The sequence below is a fragment of the Macaca nemestrina genome, chromosome 8 (genome assembly GCF_043159975.1).
Source record: "Macaca nemestrina isolate mMacNem1 chromosome 8, mMacNem.hap1, whole genome shotgun sequence".
In the NCBI taxonomy this organism is placed as follows: domain Eukaryota; kingdom Metazoa; phylum Chordata; class Mammalia; order Primates; family Cercopithecidae; genus Macaca; species Macaca nemestrina.
This window is the reverse complement of record NC_092132.1, coordinates 25,913,723-25,937,427: the sequence shown is the minus strand read 5'-3', so window position 1 is coordinate 25,937,427 and position 23,705 is coordinate 25,913,723. Positions and strand designations below refer to the sequence as shown.

Genomic DNA, 23,705 nt, shown 5'->3' with positions numbered 1-23,705 from the left:
GACCACTAGGGAGCATTATAGTTGCATATATTTCTTTGTACACATTTGAGTGATTTATCATCTTAGGGCAAAAATTAGTTTTGAAAACAAAAAGCTCTTTATATCTACATTTGCTTAGCCATTTTTTAATTTTCCAAGCAAATTAAAATGTAAATGTCCTGCCCCTTATCTCCATTCTTCATACCAGTCAAAAATCCTTCCACAAATAATTGTATTTGGAATATTTCCAAAGAAGAAACTGAACTTCTTGTTCCTCTTGTGACTCTAGCGATTTCTTCATTTATCACTTTATCTCCAAGTCTCCAATTATGTGCAAGCCACAGAAGACACGGAAGATAGAAAATTTTTCAACCAGCATTTATTGGGCACCAGACCCTGTACTGGAGTGTAAAGGTACAGGAAAAGTAAGAGGTGATGTTACCCACACAACAGATAGATTCAATTGCTTGGCAGGTGACAGCCCAATGACCATGACCAAGAAGGGTTTAATAAAGGGATTTTACTATTTGCAACAAGGAAGGAGGACACCACAGACAGTTCCCCAAAGCAATGCCTCCTGGAACAATGGTGAAAACAGGGCTGTTATGAGGCTGGCTGGCTGAGTCATTGTATGTAGAGATGGAGTCAAGTCAGCTCAAGTGCAGTCACTGATCATTCTTCTACATGTGTCGCATGTATAGAAAATGGTGAGTAAGCTCCTCCTTGGGCAGGGTTTTTAGTATGGTAATGAGCTCGCCAAAATTCATCTCCAGTTCAGGCATCTCTGGATCCAATTGTTTTTTGTTTTTCTGGGGCTGAGTTTCTTCCTGGAATTTTTTGAAACAACAAGAACTCAAGGTGCAACAGTTACACATGGTTACTTTTTCACAGTTGTACCCCAAAAAACTTGGGGACCCTGGGTTACAGTGGTATGTATCCACCATGAGTCCATTCATACACTAAGGTAAAAAAGATAAATAACTTCTTACGTTTTTAAGAGGGAATTAATACAAAGGAAGAATGTCTATGGTGTTCTTTTATTATGTATATGGCAACAAAGAAGGAATCTGGGCACAACCGGGTTGACTCTATGACAGTTGGCCAAGCTTAGGGGAGAGAAAAGGAACTTTAGGAAGAGTATATCAAAACAAATTTAAAAGGACAAGGCGTAAATTTTCACGATTGGAAGCCTATTGTCTACAAAACAATTAATACTGCATAAAAATATACCTTCTAAATGGAGGAAGAAAAGGTAAACTTCAAGTTCTCCTTTAAAAAAACAATGAAGAAAAATGAAGGATAATCTCAAACTGATTGAGGGACAAGTAAGAAAAGGCAAAAGCTGAAATTGCCTTAAGACCAGTCACCCAAAGTTAAGAGCAACCTCTGCCTTCAAATAAAAGCAAATACACATCTTCTCTGGAAGAAAGTATCCTTAGCTTAGATTCTGAGAATCCCCACAAATTAAAACCAACTATAGGCCGGGCGCGGTGGCTCAAGCCTATAATCCCAGCACTTTGGGAGGCCGAGATGGGCGGATCACGAGGTCAGGAGATCGAGACCATCCTGGCTAACATGGTGAAACCCCGTCTCTACTAAAAAATACAAAAAACTAGCCGGGCGAGGTGGCGGGCGCCTGTAGTCCCAGCTACTCGGGAGGCTGAGGCAGGAGAATGGCGTAAACCCGGGAGGCAGAGCTTGCAGTGAGCTGAGTCCGGCCACTGTACTCCAGCCTGGGCGACAGAGTGAGACTCCGTCTCAAAAAAAAAAAAAAAAAAACAACTATATCTGAGCTCATTTATACTCAAAGATCTCTAAACACATAAGATAGGCCACCATGAGTGAAAGTCATTAGAAGCAACAAATCAACAATTTTGACACTTTACTACTATAGATATTAGAATTGTCAGACACAGAATATAAAATAGCTAGGTATAGACAGTTTAAATAAAGCTGAGATAAAAATTAGTCAAAGAGCAAAATAATGAGCCCACAGATTTGGAAAACAACAAAGACAACTTTTAGGAATAAAATAACAGTTGTTTAAATATAGAACTACATACATGGATAAAAGAGCAAAATAGACATAACAGAAGTGAATTAAAAGATAGATCTCAAGAAGATATACTGAATGTAGCACAAGAAACTAACATGGAAAATATAGAAGTCGAGAAATATCAAACATAGAATTACAATGCCTGATTTCTAATCAACGTTCCAGAAAGACAGAACAGAGAGAGTTAAGAAAGGGCAGTATGTGAAGAGATAATGCCTTAGAACTTTCCAGGACTAGTCAGATTTATTATTTTATTTTATTTTACTTTTTAATTTTATTTTGAGACAGAGTCTCTCTCTCTGTTGTCCAGGCTGGAGTGCAGTGGCACAATCACAGTACATTTCAGGCTCTACCTCCCAGGCTCAAGCAATCCTCCTACCTCAGCCCCCCACGTAGCAGGGAGTTCCTGGGACTACAGACACACATCTGTAGAGATGGGGTCCCATTATGTTGCCCAGGCTGGTCTTGAACTCCTGGGCTCAAGCGATCCTCCCACCTCAGTCTCCCAAAGTGCTGGGATTAAAGGCATGAGCACCTAGCCTAATCAGATTTTAATTAAAGTCATGAATCTCTAGATAACACAAAGTACAATATGTTAAGCAAGACATATCATCTATACAATACTCTGTATCACACAGGGTACAGGCTGAAGTGCTGTAACAAAGAGATCCCAAGTTACAGTGGGATTAGGAAGATGAAATTTCATTCATAATCACAAAACAGTCCCACAGGTTGGTAGTTTAAGGGGCTAGTAGCGCTGCTCCTCAAGGCGACTCAGGAATGAAGTTCTGCCAGTCTTAAATTTAACTTTTGTTCTGGGTCCTAGACAGTTGCTCTGGCTGTCACTAATTCCTAGCCATTAAGAATAAAGGAGAAAGAAGCCTACAAGCTTTAAGGATATGACACACATGGTGCACACATCACCTTGAGAAGAAAGTAGCCCAGCTTTTGACAACCCCGTGGGCTGGCATGCCAGATTTGAAAATGGAGGAGCCCCAGATATAATCTTTTCTATCCAGTAATTTTCTCACCTGGGGATTTTTCAAAGTAAGCAAAGGCTAAGGTGGGGCTGGAAAGCGAAAGTTTCCTGAATTTACAGTCTTACGGTTCTGAGTTCTCATGACTTCACTGTATCAAAGCCTCACCATCTAGCAAAACCTGAGTCTAACAATCTTAAGGTTTCATAGTTTAGTTTTAAGGTGAAACAGGTTCTCAATGTTTGGTCCCAGGAAACTTCTAAAGGGTGAACCCTGAATCACCTTCAAAGCATTTAATGACATTGAGCCAAATCTGCAACCAAAATCCCAAAACAACTTCTGGTAAAACCAATATCTCAGTCTTATGGGAGCAAGGAGGTTGGGGTTGGAATGAAAAGAAGTAAAATCACCTTGGACTCTTGGTTTTTTAATGGCCTTAATAGAGAGATCAAATTCAAAACACCATTCCAAAACAGATCACATCCTGATTGGTACTGATTAGCACCCCCATCAGAGCTACCAAAAAGGGTGTAGAACATTCCCTCAGCCAGTGGAACTGAAGCAAGACCCAATTACATGCTATTTGCATGAGAAATATTTTAAGTATAAATGGATATGCAGAATATAAAAGTACAGAAAAACATCTGTGAAAACACTTAGAATGTAGATGTAGTTATTTTAAAATAAGATAAAGTATATTACAATAAAAGTTGTCATCAAAAAGAAGACCACTCCATAATGTCAACATAGTTAATTCAACAAGAAAAGATAACACTTCAAAATGTGTATGCCCTTAATATTAGAGTTTCAAGAATATAAACCAAAAATTGACAAAAACTGAGAAACAGACACATTAACAATCGGAACTGGAGATTTTAACATACATCTCTACATATTTGACATAAGTGTATTAAAAATCAATAAGGATAGGCCGGGCGCGGTGGCTCATGCCTGTAATCCCATCACTTTGGGAGGCCGAGGCGGGCGGATCACGAGGTCAGGATATCGAGACCATCCTGGCTAACATGGTGAAACCACATCTCTACTAAAAATACAAAAAAAAAAAAAAAAAAATAGCCAGGCGTGGTAGCGGGCGCCTGTAGTCCCAGCTACTCAGGAGGCTGAGGCAGGAGAACGGCGTGAACCTGGGAGGCAGAGCTTGCAGTGAGCCGAGATCGTGCCACTGCACTCTAGCCTGAGTGACAGAGCAAGACTTTGTCTCAACAAATTAATTAATTAATAAACAATAAGGATATAGAAGATGTGAATACTCTATCAACTGATTTAATCTAATTTAAATTTGCATAAGACTACACTAAATAGCTGCAGAATACACATTCTCTCAAGTGCACCTGGGAATATTAACCAGGATCTCCCATGTGGTAGATCATAAGACGAGCATCAAAAATATTTTTAAAAAGTCATTTCACAGAGTATATTCTCTGACTAGGTCACTATTCAGCTGAATTCAGATCAATAACAGACTGAGTGCAGTAACTCACACATGTAATCCCAGCACTTTGGGAGGCCAAGGTGGGTGGATCACCTGAGGTCAGGAGTTTGAGACCAGCCTGACCAACGTGGGGAAACCCCGTCTCAACTAAAAATACAAAAAAAGAAAAAGAAAAAAAAATTAGCCAGGCGTGGTGGTGGGTCTCTGTAATCCCAGCTACTTGGGAGGCTGACGTAGGAGAATTGCTAGAACCTGGAATCAGAGGTTGCAGTGAGCCAAGAATGAGCCACTGCACTCCACCCTGGGCAACAGAAGGGAAACTCCATCTCAAAATAAATCAATAAATCAATAACAATACAAATATCTACAAAATCTTCAATGTATTGGGAAAAAACAGTTAAACATCTCTTAATAGCTCCTAATCAAAGAACAAATCACAAGGAAAATTATAAACTATTTCATACTAGATGATTAAAAATATAAAAGATAGAGAAGGCAAAATGGCTAACTAGACGCAGCCCAGTGGAAGAGCTGCCACCTAGGGACCAAGACGACTGGCGCACTCCTAATAGATCTTCAGAGGGAAGGCACCGAGAGTAGACAGAGGAAACACACAGAAGCTGGGCTTCAGTGGAAGGAACTAGGAATGCTGCATGGGGCCACTATGCACCAAGACTCACTCTTGGCCACCAGCAATTTTGGGAGAACCAGTGAGTTGAACTGTCAAGAAGAAACTCATTCTCATCACAGGCCTCTGGAATTACAGCAGGAGAAGACCCCTTGACCACCACAAACACTCGAGTTGGCAGGAAGAGCTGCTTGGAGAAGTGGTAGGGGCAGCATGCCAGCTGATGTGGAGCCCAGAGAGTTTGGTGTGGGAGTCTCCATAGCAGAGCACCGCCAAAGAAGCCTATCTCCCCAGGCTTGACTTTCTTCCAGAGGAGACTTCAGCCCTAGGGGAACTGTCAGACCTGAACTCTGCAGGGATGTCTTGCCCATCAAATGAGCTGTTGGATCGGAGCACCCTTTGGTCTGCTGGCCTCTCCCAGGGCCCCAGGCTGGCCACGGCTACTTGCAGGACAGCCTCTGGCACCCTGGGGGCCAGCATGATAGCTCTAGCACTGGCAGGCCATGACTTACCTGCAGAGAGCTCCAGCAGGGTGGCCCACACAGTCATGCACCAGCCCACCCATTCCCTCCCCACAGTACATCTTCCCCCAGGCCCATAGCAACTCCCTACATTGCTTTCCCTGCATGTGTGCATGGAAAGATTCTTCCCTTCCTTGCTCCACCAGCACATGTGTGTGTGTACATCCTGTCCTGCCACTGCTACAGTGAGAGTGTAGACTACCCCCAACCCCTCCCACCTTCCCCACTCCCGCCACTGACCACCACTGCAGCCAAAGCTTTGGTAGGCACAGAGCCAGCCAGTCCCACCCCCACCAGCAGCCTGACTTTGTGCCAATACTGCTGCAGGAGTGAAACTAGGCACAGAAAACAGTGGACCCTCCCCAACCCTGAGCAACCACCCTGCCTGTGGTGCACAGAGGACATACAAAGAACTGCACCTGCCAGCACCCTGCCCCCATACCAACACCACCACCAGTGTGACCCCATGCACAGTTGCCAGCAAGTACCATCCTCCAGCCCCGCGAGTCACATTGCCTCTGCCACAGTAGTGAATACCCACACAGAGGCAGGCACCTGGTACCTGCTAGCACCCTCCCTTCAGCCAACAAGCATGCACCCCACTGCACTGCCACTGCTGCTGCCACTGCTGCTGGCAAGTGCAAACAAGGATAGATCCCACCGCTACCACACTACAAAACACTGTGGCTGACACCACCCATTGGAGTGTAGTAACCAGCAGTCCAGGAGCACCTTGCGCCCCACCCCAGCACAGTAGATTCTCAACCTCAAGGAGACAGAGAGCAAAGTTGGGCCCTGATAAAAATTCTCTAGAGTTAGAGCTCATAGTCCTGGAGTTGAGAGCTGAGTGTTGCCTCCCTAAAATCTTCCAGAAACAAAGCCAGTCAGCTGAATCCACCTTATATACATTCAAACCCTTAAGTCATCAAAGAGAATAAAATTTCTAAAAACCCATCCAGAGGTCAGCAACTTCAAAGACTGAGGGAACATCAACCCACAAATATGAGAAAGAACAAGCACAAGAACCAACTCTGCAACTCAAAAAGCCAGAGTGCCTTCTTTCCTCCAAAACAACAACACCTCTCCAGAAAACATGCTTAACCAGGCTGAGTTGGTGGAAATGACAGAAATAGAATTCAGAATATGAACAGGAATGAAGATCATCAAGATGCAGGATTATGTTGAAACCCAATTCAAGGAAGCTAAGAATCACAATAAAGCAATACAGGGGCTGACAGACAAAATAGCTGGTATAGAAAAGAATGTAACAAACCTGATAGAGCTGAAAAACATACTACAGAAATTTTATAATGCAATCATAAGTATTAATAGCAGAATACACAAAGTAGAGGAAAGAATCTCAGAGCTAGAAAACCAGTTTTCTGAAATAAGACAATCAGACATGAATAGAGAAAAAAGAATAAAAAGGAACAAACAAAACCTCAGAGAAATATGGGATTATGTAAAGAGACCAAATCTAGAATTCACTGGTGCCCCTGAAAGATATGAGAAGAGTGTAAGCACTTCAGAAAACATCTTTCAGGATATCATCCAAGAGAACTCCCCCAACCTAGCTAGACAGGCCAACGTTCAAATCTAAGAAATGCAGAAAACCCCAGTAAGATGTTTCACAGGAAGACCATCCCCAAGACACATAATCATCAGATTCTCCAAGGTCAGAATAAAATAAAAGAAAAAATGTTAAAGGCAGAAAAGTCAGGTCACCTGCAAAAGGAGGCCCATCAGACAAACAGTGGACTTCTCAGCAGAAATCCTATAAGCCAGAAGAGATTGGGGGACAATATTCAACATTCTTTTTAAAAAAAAAAAAAAAAAAAGAAATTTCAACCCAGAATTTCACATCCAACCAAACTAAGTTTCATAAGCAAAGAAGAAGTAAGATTCTTTTCAGACAAGCAAATGCTGAAGGAATTCATTACCACCAGACCTGCCTTACGAGAACTCCTGAAGGAAGCACTAAATATGGAAAGGAAAGACCATTACAAGCCACTGCAAAAACACACTTAAATACACAGACCAGTGACACAATAAAGCAATGACACAAACAAGTCTGCATAATAACCAGCTAACCTTATGATGACAGGGTCAAATCCACACATATCAACACTAACCTTGAATGCAAATGGGCTAAACGCCCCCAATGAATAGGCACAGTGTGGCAAGGTGGATAACTAACCATGACCCATTGGTATGTTGTCTTCAAGACACTCATCTCACATGCAATGACACCCATAGTTTCAAGATAAAGGGGTATAGAAAAGTCTACCAAGAAAATGGAAAATGATGAAAAGCAGGGGTTGTAATCTTAAGACAAAACAGACTTTAAACAAAGGGCAAAAAAGACAAAGACAGGGATTACATAATGGTAAAGGGTTCAATTCAACAAGAAGACCTAACTATTCCAAATACATAAGCACCTAACACAGGAGCCCCCAGATTAATAAAGCAAGTTCTTAGAGGCCTCTAAAGAAACGTAGACTCCCACACAATAATAGTGGGAAACTTCAACACCCCACTAACAGTATTAGACAGGTCACTGAAGCAGAAAATTAACAAAGATATTTAGTATCTGTACTCAGCACCAGATCAAATGGATCTGATAGACATCTACAGAACTCTCCACTTGAAAGCAGCAGAATATACATTCTCCTCATTGCCACGTGAAACATACCCTAAAATTGATCATTTAATTGGACATAAAACACTCTTCAGCAAATGCAAAAGAAATGAAATCATAACAACCACTCTCTCAGACCAAAGCACAATCAAATTAGAAATCAAGACTAAGAAATTCACTGAAAACTATACAATTACATGGAAATTGAATAATCTTCTCCTGAGTGGCTTTTGGTTAAATAATGAAATTAAGGCAGAAATCAAGAAATTCTTTGAAACTAATTAGAACAAAGATACAACATATCAGAATCTCTGGGACACAGTTAAGGCAGTGTTGAGAGGAAAATTCATAGCACTAAATGCCAACACCAAAAAGTTAGAAAGGTCTCAGTTTAACAGTGTGACATCACCACTGAAGCAACTAAAGAACCAAGAGAAAACCAACCCAAAGCTAGCAGAAGACAAGAAATAACCAAAATCAGAGATGAACTGAAGGAAATTGAGACACGAAAAAATATTCAAAAGATCAGCAAATCCATGAGTTAATTTTTTGAAAAAAAAATAATAAAATAGATACGCTGCTAGCTAGACTAATGAAGAAGAAATGAAAGAAGATCAAAATAAACAAAATTAGAAACAACAAAGGGGGTAATCATTGATCCACAGAAATACATATCATTATCAAAAAATATTATGAACACCTCTATGTACATCAACTAGAAGAAATGGATAAATTCCTGGACAGACACCCTCTCAAGACTGAGCCAGGAAGAAATTGAATCCCTGAATAAAACAATAACAAGCTCTGAAATTGAATCACTAATAAATAGCCTACCAACCAAAAAAAATTCCAGGACCAGACAAATTCACAGCCAAATTCTATCAGATGTACAAAGAAGAGCTGGTACCATTTCTACTGAAAGTGTTCCAAAAAATGAGGAGGAGGGACTCCTCCCTAACTCATTGTATGAGGCCAGCAACACCCTGATACCAATACCTGGCAGAGACAAAACGAAAAAGGTAACTTCAGTCCATTATCTTTGATGAACATCAATGCAAAACTCTTCAACAAAATACTGGCAAACCAAATCCAACAGCACGTCAAAATACTTATCCAACACAATCAAGTAGGTGTTATCCTTAGTATGCAAACTGGTTCAACACACACAAATCAATAAATGTGACTCATCACATAAACAGAACTAAAGACAAAAGCCACGTGATTATCTCAAAAGATGCAAAAAAGGACTTTTAATAAAATTAACACCCCTTTATGTTAAAAACTCTCAATAAACTAGGTATCAAAGGAACAGATCTCAAAATAATAAGAGCCACCTATGACAAACCCACAGCCAACATCATACTGAATGGGCAAGAGCTGGAAGCATTCACCTTGAAAACTGGCACAAAACGAGGATGCCCTATCTCACCACTCCTATTTAACACGGTACAGGAAGTTCTTGCCAGAGAAATCAGGCAAGAGAAAAAAAATAAAAGGCATTCGAATAGGAAGAGAGGAAGTCAAACTATCCCTATTTGAAAATGACATGATCTTATATCTAGAAAATCCCATACTCTCAGCCCAGAAGCTCCTTAAGTTGATAAACAACTTTGGCAAAGTATCAGGATATGAAATCAGTGTACAAAAATCACTAGTAATCTTATACACAAACAACAGTCAAGCCAAGAGCCAAATCAGAGCTATTCACAATCACTGCAGAAAGAATAAAATACCTAGGAATTCAGCTAACCAGGGAAGTGGCAGATCTCTACAAGGAGAACTACAAAACGCTGTTCAAAGAAATCATAGATGACACAAACAAATGGAAAAACATTCTATGTTCATGGATAGGAAAAATCAATATTGTTAAAATGGCCACACTGCCCAAAGCAATCTATAAATTCAACGCTACTCCTATTAAACTACCAATGACATCTTCACAAAACTGGAAAAAGTAAATAAATTCATATAGAACCGAAAAAGAGCCTAAACTGCCATGGCAATCTTAAGCAAAAAGAAAAAGCTGAAGGCATCATGCTACTTGACTTTAAACTATATTACAGGGCTATAGTAACCAAAACAGCATGGTACTGGTACAAAAAACAAGCACATAGACCAATGGAACAAAATAGAGAGTCCAGAAATAAGGCCACACACCGACAATTATCTGATCTTCAACAAAGCTGACAAAAACAAGCAAAGGGGAAAGGAATCCCTATTCAATAAGTGGTGCTAGAATAACTGACTAACTATATGCAGAAGATTGAAACTGGACTTCTTCCTTACATCACACACAAAAATTAACTCAAGATGGATTAAAGACTTAAATTTAAAACCCAAAACTATAAAAACTCTGGAAGACAACATAGGCAGTACCATTCTGGACATAGGAATGGGCAAAGATTTCATGACAAAGATAACAAAAGCAATTGCAACAAAAACAAAAAAAAATTGACAAATGGGATCTAATTAAATGAAAGAGCTTCTGCCTAGCAAAAGAAACTATCAACAGATAGACAACCTACAGAATGGGAGAAAACTTTTGCAAACTATGCATCTGAGAAAGGTCTAATAGCCAGCATCTGTATATTTGAATAAGGAACTTAAACAAATTTACAAGCAAAAACCAAACAACCCCACTAAAAAGTGGGGATAAAATATGAACAGACACTTTTCAAAAGAAGACATACATGTGGCCAACAATCATATGGAAAAAAAGCTCAACATCACTGATCATTAGAAAAATGCAAATCAAAACCACAATGAGATACCATCTTACCCCAGTCAGAATGGCTGTTATTAAAAAGTCAAAAAAATTACAGATGTTGGTGAAGTTGTGGAGAAAAAGAATGCTTATATACTGTTTAGTTGGACTGTAAATTAGTTCAACCATTATGGAAAACAGGGTGGAGATTCCTCAAAGACTTAAAACAGAAATATCATTCCACCCAGCAATTTTATTACTGAGTATCTACCCAAAGGAATATAAATTGTTCTATTATAAAGACACGTGCATGTGTATGTTTATTGCAGCACCATTCACAACTGCTAAGACATGGAATCAACTTAAATTCCCATCAATGGTAGACTGGATAAATAAAACGTGGCGGCCAAGCGCAGTGGCTCACGCCTGTAATCTCAGCACTTTAGGAGGCCAAGGTGGGCGGATCACAAGGTCAAAAGAAGGAGACCATCTTGGCCAACATGGTGAAACTCTGTCTCTACTAAAAATACAAAAATTAGCTGAGCATGGTGGTGCGTGCCTGTAGTCCCAACTACTAAGGAGGCTGAGGCAGGAGAATCGCTTGAACCTGGGAGGTGGAGGTTGCAGTAAGCCAAGATTGTGCCACTCCTGCCTGGTGACAGAATGAGACTCCATCTCAAAAAAAAAAAAAAAAAAAAGAAAGAAAGAAAGAAAGAAAATGTGGCACCTATAACCATGGACTACTTTATACCCATATAAAAGAATAAGATCATGTCCTTTGCAGGATCATGGATGGAGCTGGAAGCCACTATTCTTAGCAAAGTAATGGAAGAACAAAAGTACAAATACCACATGTTCTCACTTATAAGTATAAGCAAGCTAAATGACGAGAACACATGGACACACAGAGGGTAGGAACACACACTGGGGCCTATCAGAGGGTAGTGGACAGGTGGAGGTAGAGGATCAGGAAAAATAACTAATGGGTGCTAGGCTTAATATCCAGTTGATGAAATAATCTGTACAACAAACCCCCATGACAGAAGTTTACCTATATAACAATCCTGAACACGTACCCCTGAACTTAAAATAAAAGTTAAAAATACAGAGAGAGAGAGGGAGAGAGAGAGAGAGAGAAATCTGTGAGATACAGCTAAAGCTTTTCTTAAAGGTAGTACACAGTGTAAAATGCTTCTGTTAGAAAAGTTGTATGGCATTCACACTTCAGAGATATATGCTTCTCAGTAGTCACGCCTTTAAGTAATCCACTCCAACACTGAATTAGAGCTGACTGTGTAACCAACAGATAATAGCGGAAGTGAAAATGAGTGACTTCCAAAGCTAGGTCATAAAAAAGCATGCAGCTTCCCCTTCGGCCTCTTGAATTATTCACTCTTGGGAAACCAGCCACATGGTTATGAAATCACTCAAATATTGGAAAGACATGCAGAGAACCTTGCCAGCCATGTGAGTGTAGCACACTGGAAGAGGACCTTCCTGTCCCACTCAAGCCTTCAGACAACTGCAGCCCACCAGATGTCTCACTGCAACTCCAATGGAAACTCCAACAGAAATTTAGAATGTCCTAGCTGAGTCCCTTCTAAATTCCTTATTCACAGAACCCATGAACATCATAAATGGTTCTTTTACTTCATTAGGTTTTGAAGATTTGTTATGCAGCATTAGTAACTGGAATAAGAAAAAGTGTGTAAAATTATTGATCTCAGCTTTCACTTAAAAAACCTAAAAGAAGAAACTTGCCCACTTTTGGACAATAGTGGTTTGAGCAAGGTTCTTTTTGATTATCTATTTTCTTAAGCTTTCTGCTAAGTGGTCTGCCTTTGTTGGTATTATATTCAGCTTTTAGCCTCCACTAAAAGAGACTATTTTTAAAACAGACTTAACAAAATCTTACTGCTTTAAAATTTTTTTTTTCTAAATGAGGGCAAAACAAAGACATTTCCAGAGGAACAAAAACAAAGATTTTGTTACTAGTAAATCTGTCACACAAGATATATTAATAGAAGTAATGGTAAATAGTAAATAATGGAAGCTTTTAGTAAATAGTAATAGAAGAAATAGTAAATAGTAATAGAAGCTTTTCAGCCTAAAAGCAAATGACCCCTGTGTAATTTGAAATCACATAGAAAAACAGAGCACTGGTAAACGTAATTATATAATTACCAAAGAGAGTACAATTTTACAGTTCTTCTCCTTCTCTTAAGTGATTTTTAGACATACATATCAATGGAGCAGAATAAAAAACCCAGAAATATATCCACACAAATATACCAACTGATTTTTTACAAAGATACAAAAGCAATTCAATGGTGCTGAACCAAGTAGACATCCATAGGCCAAAAGATAAGCCTTGACCTAAGCCCACACATAATACAAAAAAAAAAGAAAAAATGGATCACAAACATATGTAAATGTAAAACTGCAAAGCTTTTAGAAAAAAATGCAGAAAATCTTCAGGATTTTATACTGGATACCAAAAGCATAACCTGTTTTTTTAAATAAAAAATTGGACCTCATCAAAATTTAATTTATTGTGCAAAACATATCTATAAGAGGATAAAAAGGCAAGCTATAGAACGGAGTAAAACATTTGCAAACCACATATCGGGCAAAGAACTATTTTTCTCTAGAATATATAAAGAACTCTCAAAACTCAACATTAAAAAGGTACTCCAATTGGAAATAGGCAGAAGACATGAAGAGACATTTCACTGAAGAGAATATATAGATGGCAAATATGTACATGAAAAGATGTTCAAAAACATTCGCTGTTAGAGAAATTAACAGCTAATGGAAATTAACAGTCACAATGGAAACTACACAACTATTAGAATGATTCGTAAAAAGTAGTGATGACCCCAAATACTGAATATGTGGAGAAGCTGGATCACTCATACATTGCTGGTGGAAATGTAAAATTGTATAGCCATTCTGGGAAATAATTTAGACATTTCTTTAAAAATTAAACATGTAACAACCATACCATTCAGTAATTGAAATCTTGTTCGTGTATTTCAGAGAAAGGACAACTTATGTTCACATAGACACCTGTACACTTAGGTTCACAGAAGCTTTATTCATAATAGGCAGAAACTGGAAAAACCCAGATGTTTTTTAATAAGTGAATTATTAACAAGCAATGGGACAGCCATTCCATATTTGGTAGGCAGAATAATGACCCCGCAAAGATGGCCATGCCCTGTCTCCACAACCTGTGAATATGTTACCTTACATGGCAAAAATAACTTTGTAGATGTGATTAAGTCTATAGGATAATAAGCCATGAAAGCACGTTCAACATCATTATTTATGAGACAGTACCTCATACACATTAGAATGGCTAAAATTTAAAACTTAAAGTACAAAATATGGATAAGAAATGTAGAGCAACTGGAATAGTCGTTCATCATTACTGATAGTGTAAAAGTATACAACCACTTTGGAAAGGATTTTGGTACATCTTTTTTAAAAAGATAAACATATCCCTACCTTATGACCTGGCAGTTCCACTTCTAGATGTTTACCCAAATAAATGAAGGCATGTGTTCACAAACAGACTTGAATTAAGAATGTGCACTGCATTGGGAAGCCAAGACGGGCGGATCACGCGGTCAGGAGATCAAGACCATCCTGGCCAACACAGGTGAAACCCCGTCTCTACTAAAAATACAAAAAAATAAACATTAGCCGGGCGTAGTGGCAGGTGCCTGTAGTTCCAGCTACTCAGGAGGCTGAAGCAGGAGAATGGCGTGAACCCAGGAGGCAGAGCTTGCAGTGAGCCGAGATCGCGCCACTGCACTCCAGCCTGGGCGAGTGAGTGAGACTCTGTCTCAAAAAAAAAAAAAAAAGAATGTGCACAGCAGCCTTATCTAAAACAGCCAGCCCTGGAAACAATTCTAATGTCCAGCAACAAAAAAATGAATAAATTATGGTACATTTAGTCAATTGAATACTACTATAAATAATGAACTCCTAGGATCACAGATCTCTGGTCTCTATGTTACTATGGTGGGAGCTATGCGATTCTATGCATTTTTCAAAACTCATAGAACTGTACTCCACAAAGAATGAATTTTACCATATGCAAATTTTTTAAACTCAATCACGATGGTGGGAAGAAACCAAGACAGAATGCAGAGTGTAACAAGTGAACCTAACTTTTTTACGAATGAATGGCATACCCCAACCAGATGGGGTAGAGAGAAATGAGCTGACCTGTCTTTCTTTAGAAGTGTTTTGACCATATGTAATAAGGTTAGAGAGTAAAAATGTACACAAACACTGTATTCTAGTTGGAAAATTCATTTTTTCACAGAGGTTTGAGGTACCATTCTGAAATAATTTTCAGAATGTTAACTAGGGTTGAAGCATTTAGTAAATAAATTGCAGAGAATGAGAGCCAAGTTTCTCAGCGCCAGGAAAAGAAGTTTCAAATAATCAAAGGGGAGTTGTTAGAATGAACCCTGTGGTGCTGCTGGATTGGAGTCAGGGATATCATTGTGATTTCATGTTCATCCTAATGTGTGTATGTATATACTAGAACCTATATTTCTATCTGTAGGCATATCTTTGTATATACAAATAGACATATACAGAAATAAAAATAGATTTATGTGTACACATGTGTTAGTAGACGTACACATATTTCCTAGTTCTGTTGTCTGATAGAGCCTGGAGGTACTGCCACTCCAGCAGCAAGACACATATTGGGTGCCCAGATTTTGGTTTCAAAATACCATTCTCCCATATGAGAAACCAGGATTCCTTGGACTAATGGTCGATTCTAGGACTTGAACAGGAAAAATACAACTCGCACTATATAAACCTAGAGCATATTGTGGTGCCAGAGAGAAAAGAAGTGATTTAAAAAATGAAAAGGTAAAGGCCACCTGAAAGAAATCCTAATGGTCAATGCAGAAACAATTTGAGCAACCAAATGAATAACAGTTTTGATTATAACCCAAAGAATGAAATATAAATAGCCATGAGAGTTAATACTGATATAAATATTTGAAAAAACAGATAGGGATGAAGGGACAACCCTTTATTATAGAAGAATTCTACTTAATAAATGAGGCAGAAATGAGAAACATGGGAAACGATCATTAGAACACTGTAGTAATCATTGCTAAAGGCAAAATTCACTGATGAATGCTAAAATTCATCAGTGAGCCAAGCTTTCAAGAGAAACAGTTTATCTGCATGGTCTCAAATTATCTCCCCAGAAATATTTATTAATTACTGTAGTAGTTTTAATGTACATCTAAAATTTCTTCAATACTCCTCTCTTCAGAGAGGTGCAGAGAGGAAGCTTAATTCCCCTCACCTTGAGCGTGGACCAAACTTAATGACGTGCTTCTAAAATAGAACATGAAAACAGAGAAAACAATAACTGACTGGACATGGTGGCTCACACCTGTAATCCGAGCACTTTGGGAGGCCGAGGCAGGTGGATCACCTGAAGTCAGGAGTTTGAAACCACCCTGGCCAACGTGATGAAACCCCGTCTCTACCAAAAATACAAAAATTAGCCAGGTGTGGTGGTGCACACCTGTAATCCCAGCTACCAGGGAGGCTGAGGGAGGAGAATCACTCAAATCCAGGAGGTAGAGGTTGTGGTGAGTAGAGATCGTACCACTGCACTCTTGCCTGGGTGACAGAGTGAGACTCCATCTCAAAAAAAAAAAAAGAAAAAAGAAAAAAATAACTGTACAGTGAAGAAACGTGACAGATGCCACCAAAACAAGTGATAAAAATTAGCATAATCCATAATAAAACACATTGACATTATGTGCCCTCAATGTCATGTCACATACCTCTCTGGTACTCTTCCCAAAAATCTGTAACTTCAGCCCAGTCATGAGAAATCATCATAAGAAGCCTAATGGAGGGGCATTTTACAAAATACCTAATGGCTGCTCTTCGAAAGTGTCAACATCATGAAAGCTAAGGAAAGACCAAGAAACTGTCATAGATTGAAGGAAACTAAGGAAACATGATAATTAAATACAATCTAGATTCCTGGCTTGAACCCTGAAGCAGGTTTTAAAAAGCTCATTGGTTGACTTTCTTCACAGAATTGGAAAAATCTGCTTTAAAGTTCATATGGAATCAAAAAAGACCCCACATTGCCAAGACAATCCTAAGCCAAAAGAACAAAGCTGGAGGCATCACGCTACCTGACTTCAAACTATACTACAACGCTACAGTAACCAAAACACCATGGTACTGGTATCAAAACAGAGATATAGACCAATGGAACAGAACAGAGCCCTCAGAAATAATACCACACATCTACAGCCATCTGATCTTTGACAAACCTGACAAAAACAAGAAATGGGGAAAGGATTCCCTATTTAATAAATGGTGCTTAGAAAATTGGCTAGCCATAAGTAAAAAGCTGAAACTGGATCCTTTCCTTACTTCTTATACAAAAATTAATTCAAGATGGATTAGAGACTTAAATGTTAGACCTAAAACCATAAAAACCCTAGAAGAAAACCTAGGTAATACCATTCAGGACATAGGCATGGGCAAGGACTTCATGTCTAAAACACCAAAAGTCAAAATTGACAAATGGGATCTCATTAAACTAAAGAGCTTCTGCACAGCAAAAGAAACTACCATCAGAGTGAACAGGCAACCTACAGAATGGGAGAAAATTTTTACAATCTACCCATCTGACAAAGGGCTAATATCCAGAACCTATAAGGAACTCAATCAAATTTACAAGAAAAAAACAAACAACCCCATCAAAAAGTGGGCAAAGGATATGAACAGACACTTCTCAAAAGAAGACATTCATACAGCCAACAGACATATGAAAAAATGCTCATCATCACTCACCATCAGAGAAATGCATATCAAAACCACAATGAGATGCCATCTCACACCAGTCAGAATGGCAATCATTAAAAAATCAGGAAACAACAGGTGCTGGAGAGGATGTGGAGAAATAGGAATGCTTTTACACTGTTGGTGGGACTGTAAACTAGTTCAACCATTGTGGAAAACAGTGTGGCAATTCCTCAAGGATCTAGAATTAGAAATACCATTTGACCCAGCCATCCCATTACTGGGGATATACCCAAAGGATTATAAGTCATGCTGCTATACAGACACATGCACACATATGTTTATTGTGGCACTATTCACAATAGCAAAGACTTGGAATCAACCCAAATGTCCATCAGTGACAGACTGGATTAAGAAAATGTGGCACATATACACCATGGAATACTATGCAGCCATAAAAAAGGATGAGTTCGTGTCCTTTGTAGGGACATGGATGCAGCTGGAAACCATCATTCTCAGCAAACTATCGCAAGAACAGGAAACCAAATACCACATGTTCTCACTTATAGGTGGGAATTGAACAATGAGATCACTTGGACACAGGAAGGGGAACATCACACACCAGGTCCTATTGTGGGGAGGGGGGAGTGGGGAGGGATAGCATTAGGAGATATACCTAATGTAAATGACGAGTTAATGCGTGCAGCACACCAACATGGCACATGTATATATATATAACAAACCTGCACGTTGTACACATGTACCCTAGAACTTAAAGTATAATTAAAAAAAAAAAAAAAAAAAAAAAGCTCATTGGTGGAAAAAATAGAGATATGTGAATAAAGTCTATGGTTTCACTAGTGGTATTTTATAAACATTTAATTCTTAGTTTTGATCATTGTATCAATTATGTTAGATGTTAAGGGAAAACTGGATATAGGCTATATAAGAACTCTGTAATATTATGCCACTTTTCTATAGGTCTAAATATTTCAAAATAAACAATTAGAAATATAAAGTATATAAACTTACGATTGATTAAAAGTAGAAGATAATAAACTACTGACATATGCAAAAACATGGATGGATCTCAAAAACATTTCCAGAGTCAAAAAGAGCACATGCTGTATAATTCTATTTATATGCACTTCTAGAACAGGCAAAATCAATGGTGATAGGAATCTTATCAGTGAGTGTCCCTGGATAGGAAGGGACTGACTGAAAAGTCTGCATTCATGGAAATATTCCATATCTTAATTGGGGTGGTGGTTACATGAGTGTTTACATTTGTAAAATCTCATGGAACTATATACTTTAAAAGTTGTATTTATTATATGTGAATTATACCTCAATAAAGTTGCTTTTTAAGAAATTGTGGAGTGGAAAAATGAATAAAAAAGAAGTACTTACAAAATACATGAAGCATAAATTAAATAGCACTAACTTGGTCAAGAACAGGCTTGGGTTTGTTTAAAGCTTTGAAAATAACCATAACCCCCAAACTGACCCTAACCTTCTGAGCACTGAAACTGGGAAATGTTCTAAATTTCCAGGAAGCAAGGGTGAGATCAGGCTGTGCCCACACCTCCAGCTAGTTCTGGCCTCCATGTATATTTGAGATTAATTTACAACTATTAAAGCACGCTAATAAATGATCAGAACTTATGGCACCATGCAAGGCTCGCTTTGAAGTTCAGACCATTTCCTTCCTCTGCTTGGAAGCACTTGAGGCCAAAAACTGCTGTGTTGTCCAAACAGCCAGTTATGCTGACCTGAAATCAGACTGGGCACTGTATCCAAAGAGTTAACCCAAGCACACCCTGGTGTCGCCATCACCCACACCTCCAGTCCCAAACAAAGATCTGCAGGGGGCCTGCCAAGTCTAGAAAGCCATTGACAGGGAAAATCGAGATGACAGGGAAAAAAAAATGGAGAGAAGATGTGGAAAAGGTTGACTTTGAAACCTCTTCCTTGGATCATTAGCAATGAAAGAGTAGGGAGATGGAGTAGAGATTAATCTGACTTGGAGAAAAGAGCCTGAACTTAGGTGTCAGAGGGGTCAGAAATCTGGAAAATGAACTCTTGGAAAATCTATTTAAACCCTCTGGGCTTCAATTTCCTCACCCGAAAAAAAAAAAATGAGCACATTCATGACATAAGGAGAATCTTCTTTTGAGTGGCCCTCCCTTGAGTTCTGTTGGGTATGAAGCATTTAAGGAAAAGGCTGGGTTTTTCATTTCTCCCAATCCAGTGATTGGACTTAAATGGGTTTGATCTTCACAGGTTTCTCTGATTGACAACTTCCCTTTTTGTTTGTACTGTTTAGCCCACTGATTCTCAAAGGTTGGACTCTGTATGCCACCCTGCATCATACCTCCTAAAAATTAATTTTAAAAGACAAATTTCAGGAGCCCCACCACCACCCCGCCCAAGACTCCCTGAAGAATCTCTAGGGGTGAGAACAGAGAAATGTACTTTTTTAAAAGATATTGTTTTTATTTTGGAATAATCCCAAACTCACAGAAAAGCTGCAAACACAGTTCAGACTTTTTTATAAAGCCTTTAGGATTCAGAAGCAAGCGTGATGCTTCAGCTTCCCAAATGTGCATATCCTACAAGCAAGGACATTCTCCTGTAACCACAAAGCAACCATAAGAATCAGGAAGTTAGGCCTGGCATAGTGGCTCATGCCTGTTATTCCAGCACTTTGGGAGGCCAAGACAGGCAGATTGCTTGAGCTCAGGAGTTTGAGACCAGCCTGGGCAACATGGTAAAACTCCTACTCTACAAAAAAAAAAAAAAATTAGGCACACATGGTAGCATGTGCCTGTAGTCTCAACTACTCAGAAGGCTGAGGTGGGAGGATCATCACTTGAGCCCAGGAAGTCAAGGCTGCAGTGAGCCATGATTGCACCACTGCACTCCAGCCTGGACAACAGAGCCAGACCCTGTCTAAAAAAGAAATAAAAATAAAAATAAAAAATCAGAAAGTTAAGACTGACACAGTCCTACCATTAATCTTCAGGCCTTGTTCAACTCTCACCAACTGTCTCATTCACATAAAAAGAAATCACATATTGCATTTAGTTACCAAGTTTCCTGAGACTTTTTCAGTGTGAAACAGTTTGCTTTTTCTTGACTTTCATGATCTCAATTCTTTTGGAAGTTACAGCAAGTTGTTTTGTGGAATGTTCTTCAATTTACGTTTGTGTAGTCATGTTTTTTCATGATTAGGTTCAACCTATCCACCCTTGGCAGAAGTATCATGAAAGCATTGCCGAACTCTTCAATGCCTCTCATTAGGGGGCACCTGATTTCAATTTGTCCCGCTACTGATGATGTTAATTTTATCACTGAATTGAAATGGTGTTTCCTAGGCTTCTCCACTATTATTTTTTTTCCTTGCAAATTAATACGTATTTTGAAGAAAAGAGGTTTAAGACTATGTAAATATTCCATTCCACCCCAAATTTTCCATGTATTCATATATTTATGTCTATATCAAATCTACTTTTTTACTTTACTCATGTATACATTATCACCTATTTATACTAATGTATATATTAACACCTATTACTGTCATCCCCACTTCCCACTAAAAAACCCTTCAAACTGGCTGTGATGTTTCTATGATGAATCTCCATTATTGTTTGAGCATTCCTTTGCTTCCTTGAGAATGTTCTAGGTTCATGTTACATTTTTCCTGCTCTAGACCTGAAATCAGCCATTTCCTCAAGGATCCCTGGCTCATTTTACTGGAAAACAATATTTAGAAGCCAAGATGTGGGTGCTAAGCGTGTTTCCTGCTACTGGGATGTCTCAGTGGACAGAGATGGGGAATGTGTGTGTGTGTGTGTGTGTGTGTGTGTGTGTGTGTGTACATGTATACCTATACCCATGCATTCTTGTATTTGTTTATACATCTCTATGTATTGAAAACCATACCAGGCGCAGTGGCTCACACCTGTAATACCAGCACTTTGGGAGGCTGAGGCGAGTGGATCACCTGAAGTCAGGAGTTCGAGATCAGCCTGGCTAACATGGTGAAACCCCGTACCTACTAAAAATACAAAAATTAGCTGGGTGTGGTAGCACATGCCTGTAACCCCAACTACTCAGGAGGCTGAGGTCACTTGAACCCAGGAGGCTGAGGTTTCAGTGAGCTGAGATCATGCCATTGCACTCCAGCCTGGGCGACAAGAGTGAAATTCTGTCTCAAAAAATAAAAATAAAAGAGAAAACTGGCCAGGCACAGTGGTTCACGCCTGTAATTCCAGCACTTTGGGAGGCCGAGGTGGGCAGATCACCTGAGGTCAGGAGATTGAGACCAGCCTGACCAACATGGTGAAACCCCCTCTCTACTAAAAATACAAAAATTACCCAGGCATGGTGGCAGGCACCTGTAATCCCAGCTACTTGGGAGGCTGAGGCAGGAGAATCGCTTGAACCCAGGAGGCGGAGGTTGCAATGAGCCGAGATCATGCCATTGCACTCCAGGCTGGCTGACAAGAGTGAGATTCCGTCTCAAAAAAAAAAAAAAAAAAAAAAGAAAGAAAAGAAAAAGAAAAAGGAAAGAAAACCATAAGGTCACGATATACTTCCAACTCCAATTCAATACCATCAAATTAATTTGAGTATTCTTTCTTTCCATATTTGTAACTCCTTTCTCCAACAGGGAAATCTGACTCTCTTGTCTTTAATGTATTTACTTACATGAGCAATCCCACTTTCTGTGCCAAATCTCTCCTGTTATACACCACCTCTTCCCCCATATAGAATGCCCCTCACCCACTCAGGCATCAACACTCAATCCAGGGTCATATCCCCATGCAAACATCCTCCTCATCTCACTTGGTTTCTGACTTCGCACGCCAGGGTCCCTCATCCAAGCAGATGCCCTCCTCCCCCTGATTCTACCCTAGATCACCCATCTGGGGGTGCTGTCCCCATTCTGCCCCATGCGTAGACATCTTCTTCAACCCAATCAGGCCCCACACTCTGCCCCTCTTGCATGGATGCCCTCTTCACCTTGCCTAAGCTTTGGGGACCACACTTCAACAAAAGCTTCATTAAGATTTCAGTGTCCAGCCTGAGTTAAACTTTTTAGCATAAAATCAACCCCAACAGAGCTCCTGAGCTATGTAAATGTCAACTGTAAAATACTGCAACGAAGGCTGATGAATCAGCTCTCACTCTTTGACCAATTCGTGAAGATCTCTGCTTTCTTCTTCCATTAGAGAATCCCCCCTGGCCCCTCAAGAAAATAGGACATGAAATTTACATTTCAATTTGCAATTCCATTAAAGTAATAACAGCAGCCAAAGGACACTTTATTGCTACCCTTGCCACATTATCAGTGGCCTGGGACCAAGTTCCAAGTGCATTTATTGATATGATGCCTGTAGAAAAGATACAGAATTCTTTGTGTTCTTTTGTTATGGGGTATGGAAATCAACTTTACATAGATCCTGCGTGTTCTTGGTTTATAAATGGCAGTCCTGCATATGGAAATAAGAGTAGCGTCTGCCTGCCTCTAGCTCATGTAGCCACTCCTAGGTACCAAGACAAACAGAGATATTGTCTACAGATTTCACCAGACCAGTAATAAGGAGCAAAGAAGGCAAGAAGCAGGGGAGAGAGACAGGCACAAAGCAAGATGACAGAAGCAGTAGAAACACAATGACTGCAGATGAAACATGTGACCATCTGGTTGCTCACTCTACCAGCCATTCTTCTCTCAGCACCCGAGGCATTCCATTCCTAATGGCTGTTTCTCAGCAGCACACAGCATGTCCAAGTCTCTTCCAGCTCTAAAAATCTATCCCTTTAACATATACAGTTCTTTCTTCATCACCCTTTATCTCTGACTCTCTTCACAGCCAAGCTACTTTTGAAAAGAGCATTTGATACTGTTTTCACTTTCTCACCTCCTT

At 39.5% G+C, this 23,705-nt stretch overlaps 1 long non-coding RNA gene across 1 annotated transcript; it reads right to left on the bottom strand.

Moving 5' to 3' along the window:
* Window positions 1–484: 484 nt before the first annotated feature.
* Window positions 485–12,511, bottom strand: LOC105468528 (uncharacterized). Its single transcript, XR_979513.2, has 2 exons — window positions 12,412–12,511; window positions 485–806 (listed from the first exon to the last, which is right to left on the bottom strand). It is a non-coding gene; the product is annotated as an uncharacterized lncRNA (long non-coding RNA).
* Window positions 12,512–23,705: the final 11,194 nt, after the last annotated feature.